At 33.3% G+C, this 19903-nt stretch overlaps 4 non-coding genes across 4 annotated transcripts; 2 read left to right on the forward strand and 2 right to left on the reverse strand.

Moving 5' to 3' along the window:
- Positions 1-5696: 5696 nt before the first annotated feature.
- Positions 5697-5768, reverse strand: Trnac-gca. The gene has a single exon. It is a non-coding gene; the product is annotated as a tRNA-Cys (tRNA).
- A 1230-nt stretch (positions 5769-6998) lies between these two features.
- Trnac-gca lies at positions 6999-7070 on the forward strand. Its single transcript has one exon. It is a non-coding gene; the product is annotated as a tRNA-Cys (tRNA).
- Positions 7071-8158: 1088 nt separating this feature from the next.
- Positions 8159-8230, forward strand: Trnac-gca. Its single transcript has one exon. It is a non-coding gene; the product is annotated as a tRNA-Cys (tRNA).
- An 11186-nt stretch (positions 8231-19416) lies between these two features.
- Positions 19417-19488, reverse strand: Trnac-gca. The gene has a single exon. It is a non-coding gene; the product is annotated as a tRNA-Cys (tRNA).
- Between the last annotated feature and the right edge of the window lie 415 nt (positions 19489-19903).

The raw sequence follows: 19903 nt of genomic DNA on the forward strand, positions 1-19903 counted from the left end.
AACACTGCGGTAGCCACTGTCCACGCTGCGGGGGACATCGCACGCTGTGACGTACGGAATGCGATGCTTTTTTGTTAATTTGATTTAGGTTAAGGATAAGGTGTGATTTAAATTGATTTAGCGAAAAAAATAGTATGAATTACTTTAGTAAAAGTGTCAGTAAAGGCACTTTTATGAATTTCAATATTGTTAAGTAACTCACAATAATAAAGAGAAGAAGACAATTCATACGAATGTAGAAGTATGAGAGGTGTATAAGGACCGCGCAAGATAAGCATCCGTGGCCTCTGCCTATCGCTTTCGGTAACGGGCGTGAGTTAAATTGTAGTCTTAGAAGAGAAGTTCATGTTGGTCTAATAAAAACTTTATATTTCTGCAGCTTTATGAGATAACTAATTAAACAATGTTTACAAAATGGATTTTTAAAGTTTACCAAAGTAGTAAAAAATAAACCATCCATATGTTCGGTCAATTCAAGTCAACCCTTTATTTGCCGACGAGGGCTTCGGACTCCCATTATAATATTTAACGCTAAACAAACAACGGATTTTGGCGTCCAAATGACTTCATTCGGGATTGCGTCCATTGTAACGGGTTAAGTGGTTCGGCGACCAAAAAAAATGGACGCTGTTTAAACTAGGACTACATTCTGCCATAACTTTGATAGTTGTTAATAGTTTTTTTTATACACCGAAGAAACGACGCGGAGTTAATATTGATAGTATCAGAAACTGATCTTTAGATACGATACCTGATATATTTAAATCAACCTTGCTACGCCAGTATTATTGACTTTTTATATAGGTCCAGCAGTGGCCTGATCTGGGCTGATAGAAGGATGCACAACGCAGAGTGTTAGGTAGCAAATGAAGGTTTCAATTCAGACCTAGTTTGGTATAACTTTTTATTTCTTATAATTCCTTTATACTTAAAATATTTTGTGGTAAAAGTTATGTTAAAATTTAAAAAGTTAAAATTTAAAATCTTACTAATATTATAAATGTGAAAGTTTAGATGGATGGATGTTTGTTAGTTTGTAGCCTAAACGGCTGAAGGGATCTCGATGAAATTTGGCTTAGCTGTAGAGGATAGTTTCGAAGAACACATAGGCAATTTGCTTTTGTTTTTTTTTATGCCGCGCAGACGGAGTTGCGGGCGAAAGCTAGTGTGTAATAAGGGATGAACAAATCATCGAAGGGTTAGAACAGTTTAGCTAACATATACTTACTTAACGCTTATTTATGTAAATTAAGTTTGTTTACATAAGCGGCACTTTGTTGTCTTGTGGGTACAGGGTGGAAACGACCAATTCACTTAATGCCTTCATTATCAAGGGTAAAGGCTAAACGGTTTATAATATTATAATTTAACTTTTATGATGTTTGTATAAATAACTTTATTTTGTAAACATAACATTATATTTTTCATTTTTGTCTGCACTAAATGATATCCTTAGTGAGCACTTAATAGCTCAGAGTTATTTGGCAAACGAGTAAGCCCCCATTTAGATTCGTCAAAATGGTGAAACGACCATTATAGACATCTTTGAACAACGGAGATGACGAGTAGGAGAGGAAATATTCTCTTCTTATTTATTTTGGGAATAGCTTTCACTTGAAGCCTGTCTTCTTTGCAGTTGAAGTATTGCGGGGGCGAGCTGGCCAATTCGTGCCACAGATGTGGGTATTGCTACCGTCTACCAATGTTAAAATAGAATATGGCTATGGACTCTATTTTACAGCAATAATTCAGAAAGCAAAACAGAAGCGAAATTTTAAAATTTATGTTAGTATGGTTGGAGTTTTATAACTTGATGTGACACATGTTATTACAGGTGCTAAGTATAATTTTATAGACAAAATAATTAAGAAGCCTGACAAAATACAACATATGGAAAGGATCCATAAACAACTAAAACAGAACAAAAACTTGTAATGTGTTTAACGCGTCGATTTGTAAACTCTTTATCTTAAAGTATTACGAACCCTCACATATGCCGTTTCCCATCGTCTAAAGAACACCCGATATCCTGTTCAAATTCGTATTATCGATATTCGGGGATTGTTCCCGAAATTCGCGTCAAAGCCTACCCCACTTCCTTAGCCCGCACGTGTCCGCGGCGCATGCGACCGTTTTTGCAATCCAACAAACCGACTAATGAATTGTATAGCTTTCTTTTTCTATCGTATAGTTTTATGGTTTATTAGAGAGGGAGGTGAAATGCAACAGTTGGTACGGCGTCTGCTGCTGCCATATGTTGCTTTGAGGTTTCGAAAATTACCCGCCAGTTGGTGGCAAGATGGCGGACTGTGAACACTGTTTTGTCTATTAATTACACGTTGGATGTCGCGCGTGCTAGCTGACTTCTGGATAAAATAAATAAATAAATTTTCATTTAGATTTACAAGGAGTTTTACTGATGTAAGAGAATATCTCCGTCTATGTTCTTTAGCTACAAGATTGAACCAAGAGGTGGTTGAGAATGTTGAAAAAATTTCGTGTAAAACTCTTAATTCTTTTTCTATTATTTACTTCTATCCATCCAGTCTTCATTCCATATTAGAAGTTATATTTCACAAAATCAATGGATCATACACCTGAGAGCTAGAACACATAAGTTTTCGAGATAGACGTCATTTTAAAAATTGTCATTGTCGTTACAAAAATTATCGCAAATTTATATGCTAGGACCTCTGATGGTACACCCTATACTGTATTTTAAAGCTATCAGATGCTTTAGATTACATAGTAGACTCACAGAATTCATTTGCAAGTTTAGCTTCTTTACAAAGTCAAGGTTAATTTTGTAGTCCAGCTTATAAAACTCAAAGTTTCTGTAAACATTGGAAAGGTTAAAATATTTATCCAACAGTCCGTTATTAAAGTCACAAAAACAAACAGAAATCGCCAATTAAGAAAATCCCTTTTATTGTTTTTTATGAAATTGATTTGACCCAATATCCGTTTGGTTTCAGAATTGGAATCATTCAAGTGTAAAATAACATTATCTAAAATCATACAAGGCTTTGGACCTTTTGAATTCCCTACTATATTTATTGTTTAGCTATACTCCTATACTTCTAAAGAGGAAAGATTTGTATTTTTGTGTGTATTAAAATAACTCAAAAACTACTTTGCAAAAGGTATGTTATTGCAAAGTAACTGGTTTTTTTTCTATTTTTTTAAGCATTTACTTATGTCAATAGCGACAGCTTGTGACACTCTAATGCCATATCAGTTCACGAATTATTATCGGTATATAGTTTTTAATAATTTCTTGTTGATGTAGTTATTGCGTTTGACTCCGTTAACACTAGTACTATCCCTCAGTGGGAGTGGTTGACATATGGCCGGCGCGTGCGCAGCGCCTTGCTACCCTCTGATACGGATGAGGAAGTCAAGTTCTTCTTTACATGTTGATACGAAAGTGTTTAACCAAAACTCATGTTTAATATCATTATATGACAATATGATCGAAATATATTCGCAGTATATCATTATGTCCATTTTTTATATATTTTTATGCTAGTAAATTTAGGGGTTGAACAAATTGGAAAAAGTCGTCATGCGCAAAAGGAATAAAAAACTACACGCCAATAGCAAAGAAGAAAGATTGCCATGGTAAAGATAATTGCTTCGCTGTCACTTGTTAATTTAAATTTTGCAAGTGAAAGTTTTGTAAATTTAAACAACAAAAGTTTTTGTAATTTCATGCGGATGAAACCGCAACAAAACAGCTAGTAGCAAGATAATAATAATAACTTACTTTGCAATACTAAATCACAATAGAATTAAACTTTTAAATCATGTCGCGGACGTTTGTGGAGGCCTAGCGCTCCGCCCCCGCACGCTTTATGACTTCACTCGTGTGGTCCAAAGTAACTATTGAAATGCTACGCAAGTTATAATACCTTGTTTTATAATGTTGTGTACACATTATAGTAGATTTTAACCAGCATAAAACAATATTTAGCTTATATTTTTAGTATTTACAACAAAAAATAACTAGTCCTTATGAATTACTCTAATTAAAAATTTAGACGAAAAATATATCATCAAATTCCGAGAAAGTACATTTTTTGATTTATTCCTGTGTTACAACAACTGGCAGTTTTTGACCGACTTCCCAAAAGAAGGAGGTACTCAATTCGTCTGTATGTTTTTATGTGTGTTATTTATTTTAAAGATATCAGAACGGTAGCGCCATCTATTTGTTGTCGCCATTAAGATATTCAGCTGATAGCTAATTTTATAGTTAAGGAAACTAATAAATTTGACCAGTTTTTCTCAGCATGATACCGCAACGTTAATTTGTTTTAATAAGCCATTAAATTTGGCAAAAAAATTGTGCACCGTTGAGTTCAGAAGTTTTATGGGTTCGCAGGAACCGTAAATGTTCCGGCTTTTAAATATCTGATCTTAAATATATGACAAAATTTCTTTAGTTTTTTTATTAGAAGTTTTAAAAGTAGGTTACATATAGTTATTGGTTTCTCAAGTTTTTTTTTACTAAATTAATTCAAAGCGTAAACTTAGTCAAGTTTCTGTAGGAAACATTTGCTTGTTTATTTTATTATTTTATACCGGAAAAGGGGTAAATCTGCAACTGGTTTCGTAAGCTAAATGTTCATATATTAACATTAGAGGAACTGTTGATGGACAAGACAACAGCTGGTCCTTCAGGGAGTTACTTACGATATTTTCTCGAAGGTAAAAAAGGGAAACGATGATTTTGTAACTTAAAATATTATGTGTTTAGACAAAAGTGGGTCACTGTCTTTTTTTCATAATAATTAAAACAGTCTCTTATTGTCTTATTTTAAATGCCCTTATCTTAAAACATCACTGAAACAGAATCCTTAAATGATCTTGTGCTTACAATAACTTAACACCTTACCGAAACTCTTTAAGATAACGTAAAACTTTTATTAAAATGTCTTAAAACAAATTAAACGATTAATGAAAAATAAACTTTAAGACATCTTTTTAATGTTGAATTTCCAATATTTTGGTAAATTCAAATCTCCAAAAGAAACGTACAGACGAATTAAGGCTTTATCTCATTTGGTTAAAGTTTGTAATTGAATGGTATTTCTGATTGTTTCAAGTTAAAAAGGCTGTCAAATTGTTTGACGGCACGTGGTCAGCCTGGTGAGATAATAAATTCAATTTTATTGCACATTTGAGTGACAAAATGGTCACTGACCGTTCCTTTAGCACTTTATTAGTATTGTTTATCGTCAACTATTGTTTCGGAACAATTAGAAGAAATTTATAGTTCGCTTTTAAATTTAACACAAGCTTTCACAAGAAGCTTTTATGATAAGCACAGTGGACACAAATTCACAGTTTTGTTTTTCTATTTTTTACATCATTTCAATGTCAAAAACTTAGTGTTTTAAGATTTACCTCTTCATTTTTAGAAGTTATTGGGTTTAACAATCTTTGCAAGCAAATCTTATATTTAAGTTACATAACGAAAAAAGTTAAGAAGAACTACTTTATGAAAATCATACGCATATGGCTTAATCTGTAATTGTTTCTTGGTATTTAATGCTAAGGTCTAATTATTTTTTAATTTTAAATAAAACCTTCGCTAAAATTGAACCTTTAAAAACTTGATACTATTTTAAACCATGCGAAAAAATATCTAAGAAACGTATAATTAATTCAAAGTAGAATAAAAAAAGGTTTTCAGGGGACACCCGGGTTTGAACCGGGGACCTCTCGATCTGCAGTCGAATGCTCTACCACTGAGCTATATCCCCTTGATGAATGGGATCAAATTATACTTTAGATTCTACAAAACATCAATTCCACAAATAATTATCACAATTCATCACAATTGCGTACAGTATTAGATATCAGTTATTACGTTACAACTATTATAGTCTGTTGTGTTTACATTTCTCTGATTAGGTTAGAGTGGTATGGGCATGTTATGAGAAGGGATGAATCGCATGTAACAAGAAGGATGTTAGTTATGAATGTGGAGGGGAACATCGGTAGAGGTAGACCTAGAAAGAGATGGATGGATTGCGTGAATGGTGACGTGATCAAGAAGGGAGTGATGGCTGAAATGACGGATGATAGAGTGCTTTGGAGGACGAAAACCCGGTGCGCCGACCCTACGGGAGTAGGATAAGGCAGGGGAGATGATGAACAACAATCTTTGCAGAAAATATTCTTTTCATCTTTTTTAAAAAACGTGACAAATAAGCAATCGGCCACCGTAATTCGTCAAAATAGAGAAGCAACCGCTGCCCATACACTTTCGCATATGCTGATACGTTTCGTTTTATCTTATTCTGTACTATGTGTGTGTTTCATGTGTGTGATTCCTAAATTTCTAGCGTAAATATAGTTTAGGGTAACCACAATTTGACAGCCAAATATGCATTAAGCTTAACGCGCATTCATCCACTCGTCTTTAAAAATATAAAAGGAGCAAAGATCGTTTAAGCTCACCGATTTGTTCGCTCTATTGAGTTTTGATATAAAATATATTTTTAATTGGCGGTTTAGTGTGCAACCGGTCATTAAGCGGTTGCAGATCAAAATATGCGGTTTTTAAAATGCCCATAGACAAGCAATTCTTATTCAAGGGGAGGTAAGGGCGGGGACACACCCCCGCGATCCATAGATTTTATTTCAATTTCATATTATTTAATGACGTCGATTAATGTTAATTATACATTCTAAATCTTTTGTAATCATTTTCGTGGTTCTTAACTTTGTGAATACATTCGTCAAAATGTGTTTTTTTTTCTTCTATTAGCCTAATGAGTTTGTAATTAAAGATGTACTATGATCTAATATATTTATAGAAATTGAGAATAGACAATGGTTATAACTTTGTCGTCGTTAAATTTAAGCCTAAATTAAAATTAAAGTTTGATTTTTTTTAAAAAAGCGTACCTTAATATTCATAGAATTCTCATAAGAATGAATCAGTTTTAATTTGAGAACTTTTCTTGTAATATTCATGTCAACGTCACGGGGATATAGCTCAGTGGTAGAGCATTCGACTGCAGATCGAGAGGTCCCCAGTTCAAACCCGGGTGTCCCCTAATTATCTTTTTTTTCGAAACTCTTGACTATACAATTTTCACACTATTACGTTTGTGTAAGCGCACGTACAGGTTTTCAATGTTGAGGATACTAAAACAATATGGAAACTAATCAATATTTTGCTAAATAATTAAATTCCTAAGGTCAAAAATATACTTATGAAGTCATAAATTGACCACACCACGCCCGAATTTTAAGATGATGAAGTGTGATTTTTTTTGCCATCTGCCGCCATATTGAAATTTATGATTTTATTTGGAAGCTTGCGTGTGGCAAAAACTTAATCGATGGGTCAAGCGGACCCTTTGAGGGCGTTAGGGTTGGATCGGACTATTTTTTCTATTACAATATGGAATAGTGAGGAATGTCATCGTTAATTTTTTTTTAATGTCCACGTTGAAATCGTGTAACTTCGCCTTATCGAGTTTTCGCCTACATAAAACACCAATTCGCTGAGTTGTGTAATTTACGCCCACGTTGCTAAAAAGGCACGTACGGTTTACGATGTAAAAATTTGCATACTTATTAGTTTTTAAGTATATACGCGCCTTTTTAACTATATTTTCTTACAAAGTCGTATATAGAAGTATTAAAATATTGAAATAACAAAATAATTAATTAATTCAAAACAACTAGTAAGAAGGTATAAGGGTTAAGTGGCTGTCCCACCACTGGTTGATAAAGGCTCAGATAGCTTAAAAGTGACGTCACTGTCAGAGTACCAAAATCCGAAACTTCCATCACGTATTTTATAAGTTAGATTGTTACCTGACAATTTCCAAGAATTGTGGTACTGACCTTAAGTAATTTAAACTAAAATAATAGAAAAAAACATTCTATTGATATTATTCATAAAAGGAAGATAATTTAAAGTTCATACATATGTTAACTGTACATTATAAGTTGATTACTCATTATTGCTTCATACTTTGTGTAGGTTGTCTATATCGAATACTCGTAAGATATAGTCGTCTTTTTCATTTACTTTGAATAGACAGAGACAAAATGACTCACTCTAAGCTTTACGACGATGGAAATGAAATGATGAAATAATTTGTTATTATTTAATTAAGGATTTGGTATCATCGGGGATATAGCTCAGTGGTAGAGCATTCGACTGCAGATCGAGAGGTCCCCGGTTCAAATCCGGGTGTCCCCTGATTATATTTTTATTGCAGTTATTTTATATTTTTTTTAATTAAAATTGCTGACAGATCTCGTACACAAAAGAAAATATGACTTTTTAAATTAGTAAGACTTGAAAATTCTTAGACAACAAGTTTAACTAGATTTAATTTAAGATTTAGAAGTAGACACTTGTTACTACTTACATATGAAAAGTTTTTAAGTCGATTAGCAATTTCTGGAAGTTTTTTTTAACAGGAAGTCATAATGAATTAGGTTGCGGTCTAAAGGCAAAGCGAAATTGAATTAAATTAGCTAAATCGTTGTCTAAATTACATGCTATTAGAAAATGAGCGTCGCAAAAACTGCAGATATGTCATCGAGATGGGAATCTGTTGTACTGCTAACGAGGGGACTAGATTCACTTTTGATACTGAGAGTGTCTACTCTTACTTTAAGAAAAAACAAAAGAAAAACAATCCATATAATTGTATCCGACTTGCAAGAGGGTAATTGTTTTCGTGTATATCCTTTTTTATATGTTTGTGTGTACTTAAGTTTCTCTTTGACTTAGTGCCTAAATGTCTAAATCGATTGAAAAATAATTTATATGTAAAAGTAAATGAAAGAATGAACTTTATTAAGTAGTAACAATTTGAATTAGCTCATTGATTGCAGAGAAAAAGTGCAAGGTCATACAAAAATCATCAATACAGAACCAACAATGTCCTGGACCACAGACTAACTACGTCTAATTGAAAATATTAGATTAATTGGACGTAGATACTCTGTGGTTCATGTTCAAACCATGTTAATAAAAAAATGAAAACTTGTCTCAAATTCTAATTGAATTAGTGACTCGTACAAATTATGTCGGGGCCGCAAATTTGAAAATTATACACTCACCGCCGACTAGCCGTAATGTCTTGTTGCTAATTTGACAAAAAAAACTAAATAAAAAGATCCTGTCATGGCCGCTTCGATGATCATAATTATAGCCGGACTGTGTCCCGTGAAATGTGACCTAATGGGATACTATCTTACGCAATTTATTATACTAGCTGTGGCCCGCGAATCCACGGAATAAAAAACTTAATTAGAAAGTTATGTGTTCTTTCATTATCAAAATCTATGCCAAATATTGAGATCCGTTAAGCCGTTCTCGAGATAGGTAATAACAGACATCCATCCATCCATCTTAACTTTCGCATTTATAATTGTGTAATTTGCATAAACAATAAAGATTAGAAGAAAAGCGTAAATAAATTTTTAATTCAACATATCCTGAGTTCAATGAGTTAGCAGATATATTCTATACTCCAGATAAATTACTTTTTAAATATCTTTTTAATTTGCATCGGTTTAAGTTACTACTGTCCTATTGATAGTGAAATTAATGTACATTCAGACATAATTTTACTACTAAAATCACATTTTGTACTTAAAAAACCGAAGAGAAATGCGTGCAAAGTTGATCTAGGAAAGGATTCCCATAGCAGGTAGGGCGACGGGTTTTTTTAAATAAAATTGCATAACAAATTGAACGCGTAAAATCGCACATCAACTTATCTACGGATATTAAAAATAAATTTAATATTGACCCGCGGCCGTTGCGATAAGGCGCGGAGAATTTTATGACTCTATTTATTAAGAAAAGCCGTTAGCGGTGCCTAAGGGTTGTGATATCGTACCGTACCCTCAGGGTTGCGATATTTGAACGTTACTTTTTAATAGTGGTAATTGATATTGTTATGTTTTTTTTGAAGCGGTGCGGTTGTCATTATTCCACATTAAAAAAAAGCAAAAAGCAAAATGCACAAATACTACATAATAATTTGTACATTATTCACTATGGCTTGTTATAAAAGGAAAGTAATATTAACAAAAGGAAAAATATCGACGACATATTCGGCTCAATGGCGCGTGCAAAATGGCGGCTGGAAGTCCGGTACAGCGAATAGTAGTTCTTCCGATAGCAAACCTACTTGATACTTAATGTATGTAGTTATAGAGTAATACGGAAGAAAGAAAAGTATGAATTATCTAGAAGTTTCTATTCCGTTAGGATGTATAAATAATGATCTTAATGAAAAAGAATAAACACTTATGTTTCCTTAATTATTATTATTAATTTGCAGATGAATCTTCTAGAATAACAGCATCGCAGTGTTCCTCGTATTATTCTGAATTTTATAAATTTATCTATTTGTGTGTGATGTCTACATATTGATCATATTTCCTGCATCCACAAGCAGCAATAATTTAAAAAAAGTTTTAATTCCGTTTTAAATATTATCAACATGTTTTAGTCGGTGTATGTTGTGACAATATTGGCTATTAAACGGAAGTGCGATATCTTACAAATTCTGCTTACTTCCGTTGCCGTGAAACCTTTTTAGGTAATTATAGGAAGTCCCAATTTTACCCGCCCTTTCTAAAATTATCCTTCCCAGACCCCTTAGCAATGTTTCTGAGAATACGTGTTTGAACTCGATATAGATTCGTTACTTTCTCAATAATTTGATAAATCATCTAACCAGGGTATGTATATTATGATAAAATGCTTTCTAATCTTTTACTTAGGTATTTGAATCAATAATTAAACGAAAGTTAAACCAAATAATTGATAAAGTAAACGTAAACATTTTGTTGTGTTCAATTACTTATAAAAATATAAAAACAAGATTTGCTTGGTAACAAATAACAGTTTATTTTGTATAGAAGTGTCGTGAACAAAAGGCATTAGTTAATGAATATTGTATTATATTTATAAGTAATGAATTTAAATTAAACATCAAATATTTTTTTAAGGTAAACGAAAATGTAGATTTTTTGTGAATAGGAACGCATCTGTCGCCGCGCATGCGCGGTGAAGCCCCGCGAGCGCTGTCATTGCGGTCGATTCGGCGCAACTGTCATTTTTCCCGCCTTGTTTTCGCATTGATGGCGGATTTTTTACTGATATTTCGGACAGATGTTTGTATTTTTTACAAGTAAATCTCAGTACATCGACTGAGCGCTGGTTTATTGTTTAATGGGATGGTTAATCAGTTTAATGTTCAGGAATTTGAGATATTTTCTTGGGAATATTATGACAGATGTAGGTCAGAATCGTGAGAAAAATTGTAAGAAAATATTATTTTGTATTTTAAATACGTAGTCTAGTGACATATAGGCTGAATAATTAATAAAACTAGCTCTACTTTATGCCAAATTTCATCTAGATCCGTGTTCAGACGTTTAGAAGATATCTTCTAATAAAAATACATCAATCCACTCGTCTTACTTTCGCATTTATAATATTGGTATGATTGTTAGAAGTTAGATATTATCTGTTTTTAAATATTGCTTATTACAAAGTTAGTTAATCATTTATCGTATTGATTAAAGTAAAGTTTTGATATGTACTAATGGTAAAGAGGAAAGATTTTTATTTTTGTATGTATTGAAAAAACTCAAAAAACTACTAAGCCGATCTTAAAAACTCTTTAACTAATAGCTACGTTATCACTCAGTTACATAGCCTTTTTGAATTTCAATTTTTATTTCTGCGCGGATGAAGACGCGAGCAACAGCTAGTTGAAGATATATTAATAGTTAACCACTACGAAGACTCAATCGGTTTGCACTATAAAAAGAAAATCTTACATGTTATTGGATATTAAAAAAATATTTTGTCACTGGCCAGTATTTGAAAAAAAAAACTGACAGGCCGCCACACACACCGCGCGAATAAAAAGTGCAAAGCTGTGTGGAGGTAATGAGGCGTGTGATTTGCGGCGCCCGTGTGGCCGAAGCCTTATTCAGTCACCCACTGCCCTACTGACGTTTGTTATAAAAAACAAATAAATCATCATATAATCATATAAAACAATAAATAATTGATTAAAAAAAGTTTAAAGGTGAATGAACCGTAGAATGCTATAATAAATTCGATAAACGAACGGTGATAACGATAACACGGCTAACTCTGTCAACCTCCATATAGTTACTTAGTACAGATTCAGTGAGTTTAAATTCTTATAGTAAATTTTAACGTATCATTTGTAAAACAAAGATAAACAATTCGTGTCAGTTGATTTCAAGATTTCACTGCCTTTTCCCCACATGTCTCAATATCCTTTTTAACAATGTCGTCTTTCACACAAATCATCCATACAAGGTTCTTACGTATAAATCTTTTCAAATATCTCATGAGATCACGCCGACATTTTTTCTATTCCCATAGAGAGTGTGGGAATTGTTTTTGTGCCTGTAAAAACTATCATTACCATATATAAAAGGAGAGGAAGAGTTCCGTACCAGCATCCGGTTAGTTAGGTGCGTGATACACTGGGTTTTGGTAAAATATAAAAATGTAATAAATCAAAATTTTAAATGTATTTGTCTCATAAGCAAAAAGACAGTTTAGAAGAATATATCCTTCGAAATTCTGATTTGAGTTGTAAAAGAATTTGAGATTAACCTATTTAAAAAATAACTAAACACAAAGTAATTCAGATTATGAACTTAATTTTGATAGTACTTATATCTTTATTAACTGTAAGCTAGTTTTTTCATAAATATTCCAATCCAGTATAAATAAACTCTCTTAACAAAAGATGAAAGAAAATTATTCACGTGTGATGTGTACCACTGTCCTTATTTTAGTATAGTCATTTGCTTAATGACTCCTTGCATCCGGATAATAATTTTCGATTTCAGGGAAACGTATCAAACACAGTCATTTTATTCTTAAAGTATTACAACTTAAAAGCATCGAGGCAACATAAAATTTATTACTTATTATAGGATAGCTACTTAAATGACTTAACGGAATTTAAATCTTGCGTAGTTACAAATTTGTTTATATAAAGAAATGAGATTTTGGCGAACATACATTTTTTTATAACGTAAGGTAGCAAACGAGCAAGCGACCACCTGAATCCGCCGAAATGGCGAAGCGACCGCTGCCCATAGACATCCGCAATTGCAGATGCGTTGCCTACCCTTATCCGACAGAGGAGGAGACGCACATAAAGAGGATATTTCCCCCTCCCATGCATCTCCTCCACTGTTAAATTCACTTCCCCTTCCCATCCTCTCTATATGAGAAAAGAGTGGTAAGTAAGGGACTTAAATTAGGCCTCCGGAACCACACTCCTCAGACGAAACACGGAATAGCTTCCATTTCATGCCTGTCTTCTGTGTGGTCGTGGTACTACACTGGACGTGCCGGCCCTGCAGTGCTAAGATGTTAAAGCGGGCACTACCACTTTGAAGTGGTAGTGCCCGCTTGAACACTATACATAGTGTTTCATGGTTTTATTTACGTTTTTTTCTTTATATCACATATGGCCAGTGACCACCCATGATAGAAAAAAAGTAAATTAGTTAACTGACAGTAATAGTCACATTAAAACCGTAAAAACTAATAGCAAAAGGGCGCCAAAATCGCCACCACTCTTTCGTAACGCTCATTTTGAACTATTAAATAAGCACTCCATAAACTTCGTTGTCCAAAAAATAATTTGATGTGTTATTTAAAATCGTAATAAAAAAGTCAGTCTAACACTTTTGCCCCAAAATTATTGTTATATTAAAAAAATAGAAGTTCGCTTTTTGAATTGCATTGTGCAAGTTGTGGCCACCCATTACGTCATAATAGTGAAGCGTGCAATAAAGTTACTTTATTGGTTCCGTACAATTTAAGGGACAGTTTACAATGAGTTTTAATTTAAGCACTATATTAATATAGGCTATGGCCTAGTCACCCTAACTTTGGGTAGGCTCCGAGCCCCTCGGTGGGGACGTATAGTGAGCTGGTGATGATGATGATGATGATGATGATGATGATTATTAATATAGAATTCAATATCACTAATGTTATATTATTTTATTTACATGTAACGTAATAAATCTAGATAAACAAGTGAATTTGTACCCACAATCATACTTCATACTATTAATATTATAAATGCGAAAGTTTAGATGGATGGATGGGTGCGTGGGTGTTTGTTAGAGTTTGTAGCCTAAACGGCTGAATGGATTTCGATGACATTCGGTTTAGATGTGGGGTAGTCTGGAAAAACACATAGGCTACACACTTTTGTGATTTTTAATTACACGCCGACGGAGTTGCGGGCGAAAGCTTGTAACTCATATAGTTCGGCGAAAACCATGAACACCCTTCACCATAATTATGCCATTGTATTTTCTTGTTTAAAAAGTAATTAAGTGAATTCTGTGCATTTCTTTTCTTCTAAGTTTGATTAATATAAATATTCAGACAGATCTAAACGTTTTCATCGGAGTCTGTTTTATTTTGACCGACTTCCCAAAAGAAGGAGGTACTCAATTCGTCTGTATATTTTTTTTATGTGTGTTATATTGTGTCTTTTTGGGTTTTTACATTACAATGCGGAATCCAAATTAAATTAAATTTATAGGAAGGAAGCTCCTTTTTGCGGGTGCCGACTGTGACTTGCAGTATTTTGAGTGAGATAAAAAAGCTCCAAGTGTGATACTCGACGGTTAAAAAAGCTTCGCGATGCCATGACTAGGTAGAAATCGACTCAATCATAACGAGCCTACCTGACGTCTTAATTCTGTTGCGACATCTACATTTAGGGATGGAGAAGGAATACGTGAGAATTGTAATCTGGATTTTATTATTGGAATATGTTTCTCATTGGTTAACCTTCCATAACATTACCAGCCACTTCTGAGGTTTTCAGACGGGAATCGAAATAACCAGTAATAATGGTGAATGGATCTTGGATGTATGAGGCATAGGACCGATGTTTGAGGAGGCCTATGCTCAGCAGTAGAAGTCGTATAGCTGAGAAAAAGAAGAAAAGAGAATGTAGTTACTACTTTTATTAAGTTTGCTTTAGGTTGTTGATTTTATGTTTTTTTTTTAATCTTTAAATTTGGTAATGTTGCAAGTTTTTCTGTATGTATAACTAGTCATGAGGGTGGCAACGATAAACAATCGGTAGCCAAAACTAACACTTGAAATGCTCGAGTGTTTGTTTAGTTAAAAGGCAAACTTTACAAGAGGTTTCTGATCGATTATGGTCTTAACAGATTTTTTTTGTTTTATAATTGGATTGTTGGTAACGTTTTTCTTCATTTATCAAAAAAAAAATTGGGAAAGATTAGATATTGTAGTCTTTTTCTCTCAGTGCTTACTGCACCTTTGGATATTCTTGGCAAAAATTTGACGTAACTACAATTTAAAATTCTGACAAGACAAAAAACGATCGTTCTTTCTTATAAAATTGATATTAATTAAATAAATGAATACCGTATAATATCCCGTTTGTAGTCTATTTGTTGTTAACAAAGGCGTTAATTCAGATAAATGACAAAAGACTATCAAATACAATGGAAACACAATAATTCTATACAAAGAATTGACCGCAAAAACTAACCATATAAATGTATCAAAATTTAGCAATTTTTATTTACAAAAAATAGATTTTTCATCCAAAAAACGTAAAACAGTTTAACATATTTTTTTTTCAAGCGATTTTAATCCTTATAAATATTATGAATAAGGTTTATATTAGGAGGTTTAAAATGTCGCAGGGGTACAAAATGTCCTGCTGGGGATATCAATGTAAAGGGTCAAAAGACCTCATTGTTTCGTAAAAGCTGTTGATGTATTGTACAATAACCTTAGCAAAATGATTAATATGAATTTCTTTTAGTTATAATTCTTCCGGTTCTCAGTGGGTTGTCAGAATTGCGATCTGGGTGGTTCTGAATAGCTTGTCAAATTGTAAACACAAGTGTACTTTGATGTGTCAAAAAAAAAACGACTTGAGTACCTCCTTCTTTTGTGATGTCGGTCAAAAAACAGCTTATAAAATTGTCAAAAACCAAACGTTCCAGTAATTTAATGACACGTTAATCTCTATATCGGTATTACCTAGATTTTTATTTAATTTTCCGCAACCGAGCCTTTTTAATGTACTGTTAAAATTAAAGTTTCTTTTACGATTTTTATCACTAGATTTAAAAAATTCAAATTCAATTCAAACGAATTTATCTATTTCTTAATGAATTGTTTAAACAAATTGACTGTTTTATCATTGACTAAATATGAGCTATAAAATTCAAATAGATAATAACATGTCATAGCTCGATACGCTTTTGATGATCATCAAAATAGTTTTTTTAAGGAATATCTTTCGAATGTTAGGGTTGTCACTTTCGTAAAAGATGAAATGAACAGAAAAAACCTTATTTTTTTTATCAAGTAGGTATTTTACATTTACAATCCATTACAATGTATAAACCACATATCTTTACAAAGTATCAATTAAAAACACTTGCTTTTAATTAAAGGTTTTTTTCTATAAACTCCTAAAATTACCAAAAAACAAACGCACTATATATTCCACCATTTTATAAAAGTATAAAAATGATTTTTTTATTAATATAATGTTCGTAAGATACGGGTTTCTTACCACGATTGGGTTGCATTGGCTCCTGATTATCGGCACAGTTGCATACGGCGTGTTCACGGGCTGATTTTTAATTTTATTTTTATTGTTACTGTCAACCCTGATCGTAGAAAGGGCAAATTAAAGGCAAAGCGCAAGGGTTCTGCTGACTCCCCGTGGTGCGACGATAGTTCTATTTCATAAAATCTAGCACCGAAAAGGCAACGATTGAGCCTTTAAAGAGCAGTTTGCATAAAATATGTTATACTTCATTATTGCAACGTGGGAGATCTTTGTAGGCTTTTTATTGTACAATAGAATAGTTCGCGAGACGTTAAATAAAAGACCAAATTCTCATGGTTCGTTATTTAACTAAATTCACACACACACACACACACACACACACACACTATGAGAGTTGAGAATGACAGATTATTATTAAAATGGATTTTAAATAAATAAAAGAACAGCGTTAATTTAAATACCACATTCAGAGTCTTTTAGAAGTCGCTTTAATCTTACTAATTTTATAAATGTGAGATGGATGGATAGATGGATGTTTGTTAGAGTGTAGCCTAAACGATTGAATGGATTTCGATAAAAATTTGTACAGATGTATAGGATGGTCTGGAAGAATACATAGGCTACTAAATTTTGCTTTTTTTTTTAATTTCACGAGGACGGAGTCACAGACAAAAGCTAGTGTAGAATAATTATTCTAATTACTGTTAGGAATAAAATTAGTACGGTGCTATAAAATTGGCGCAACTCTAGATTATCGGCATAAACGTCACGTCCCTAGCTGACAGCAGTCAATGTCACTAGAAGTATGGATATTGGCGCGCAACTTGAGTCTTGACGAGAAGTATTGCTCTGAGTTAAAAGCGACAGTATCAATTAAATAAGTTGTCTAATAGTACAATAAGTGTAATTACTTTATAGATAGACTAGTAAAGAAGTTAGAATCGTGTCATTTCACTTAAAAATACATTTAAGGGGTAATATCATTTTAGTATAAAACCGGATACACTACTACCGGATACCAAAACAAGGTAATCAAAACAAATTCAAGATTAAACAGCGCCCGGCCCCCCACTTAATCAAGCCTTCTAAACACATGTTTATATCCACAGAAAGGGTTAACAATAACACAAATTAATACAACATCCTCTTTATATAAAATTTTATATTACAGTACGCGTAAAATCACTTCCTCTATCATTTACGTTTTTTTTTCCGGCCAACTGACGCCATTTTTTCTTATGAAATGACGTCCCCATATGGCGGTTACAGTAGAAGACCAAATAACAGAAATAATAGTGGACATTTCATCTCTTAATCTTATCAATGATTTAATAGTTTTTCGAATAAGTTTTGAAAAATTAGAGTGGGATAGTTATAATATTATCAACAGTTTTGTATTTTAGCATTAAGATCTCGCTACATGCATAAAATGTGTATGGATGTACGAAATATCACGAAATCAACTATTGATGTGTTGTCTTTTAATCTAATAGACCAGAGTCTTGATATACCAAAAATTGGTATTTACCTACTACACTTGTATTCTAATATTGTATCTTATTAATCTGGATTATCTCAATAAAAGTTGAACCAACTTGGTCACCCTAGTATAGCACGTGTTCACAAGCCAATGTATTTTTGTTTCCTTACCATGCGATATGCTATGTTTTGTAGACGAAAAGATATCGGCTTGGAAACAAATGTATTATTTTAGGAACTGTAAGCAACATGTGAACATAGCAGAAATAAAATTTTGTTCAGATATTGGGACGCGGTGCAAAGACCGTTTGAGAGATCAGTTATGATGACAATTTGACAGATGTCAGTTAAAAATTTCGTCGATTAAAATTATTATAATTTAGCATAGCGTGAGGGTAAGAGGCGATATTTCCTCGCGCCTCCAAATTGGCGTTAAACACATCGCGGGCCGTCAAAGACGCTCGATGCCAAAGCCAGGGCCGTATTACTCCGGGCATGTAATACGCCTGGGCGCCTATGCCACAAACTCTGTAAGGCGCCGGCAAGTGCACATACTCTTAGGGCGCCAGATTGACTTTGTTACTCGGGCGCCCAATACGACCCTGTACAAGGCCTCGGGTACATCGGTTATGACAGCACGCGACACCTCGCAACTAATTTACATTACCTTCCCGTGAAGTGTAAGAAATCATTTCGCTTGTTTTTGGACGATGATTTGCTAATTTATATACAGGATGTTTGAAATTTGTAAATTGTTTTTTTTTTTAATTACTCCGATATATTGTTCTTAGTAAAAATCTAGTGCAATATGAAAAATTAAATTCACGATGTGACATGTGGATTACTAAACAACTAACTTAACGATTTAATTCATTCCTTGAGACTCATAGAGCTTTAAAATTTGTGTACAATATAAAGTTTGTGTACAAACACAAATCGTTACAATGTCTACCTCACAAATTACCATATTTGTTAAAAATGTAAATAATATTTCAATATAAGAACATCCTTTATTGTGTTATGAGCGACTCTCGTTATCTTATTGACTTTGCGTCCACTTCATATTTCTGCCGTCCAGTTAAATGTTCTGCATCATCGACATAATACAGGTCTGGGCTGGAGGTGTTAACAACTGTATACTTTAAAAATGTTAAAAAAAAACAAAGTTAATATTACAACCGCACGCTCTGTGTCCGGATATGTAAGTTTGGAAAACTTGGACGATAATGAAATCGACATAAGGTTATGGATAATTAAATAAATTAAAAAAGTGCAAAAGTTGATCAGGGGACACCCGGGTTTGAACCGGGGACCTCTCGATCTGCAGTCGAATGCTCTACCACTGAGCTATATCCCCATATTGGAATCTTCAAAAATAAGCTTCTAATCACTGTAAAGACGAGGCCGTTGTCTAGAAGTGGATGACGTAATGTTAGAGAGAGAGAGCGATATCAATGTTGGTTTGCAATTGAAAAAACAGAAATGCGTTAGTACGCAGTATTTTAAATGTTGCATCATAATTTAATCATCACTTATGACACACAAAGTTCTTGCTAAAAATACTGGCCGGAAAACCTAACCACTAGTCTATGAATCCATAATTCACATTAAAAAAATAAAAGTTGAAATGTCGGTCGTCCATTGTAAATTCTTTTAATGGGAATGAAGCGCAAAAATTTTCACCGAATTTCGCTGAGCAAAGAAAAAAGTTCCAACCTACAAATTCATTTGCAAACAGAAGTACAATGGACTTGTTAGCTCGGATGGGTCGG

This window comes from Papilio polytes, unplaced genomic scaffold (assembly GCF_000836215.1).
Source record: "Papilio polytes unplaced genomic scaffold, Ppol_1.0 DF823912.1, whole genome shotgun sequence".
NCBI lineage: Eukaryota > Metazoa > Arthropoda > Insecta > Lepidoptera > Papilionidae > Papilio > Papilio polytes.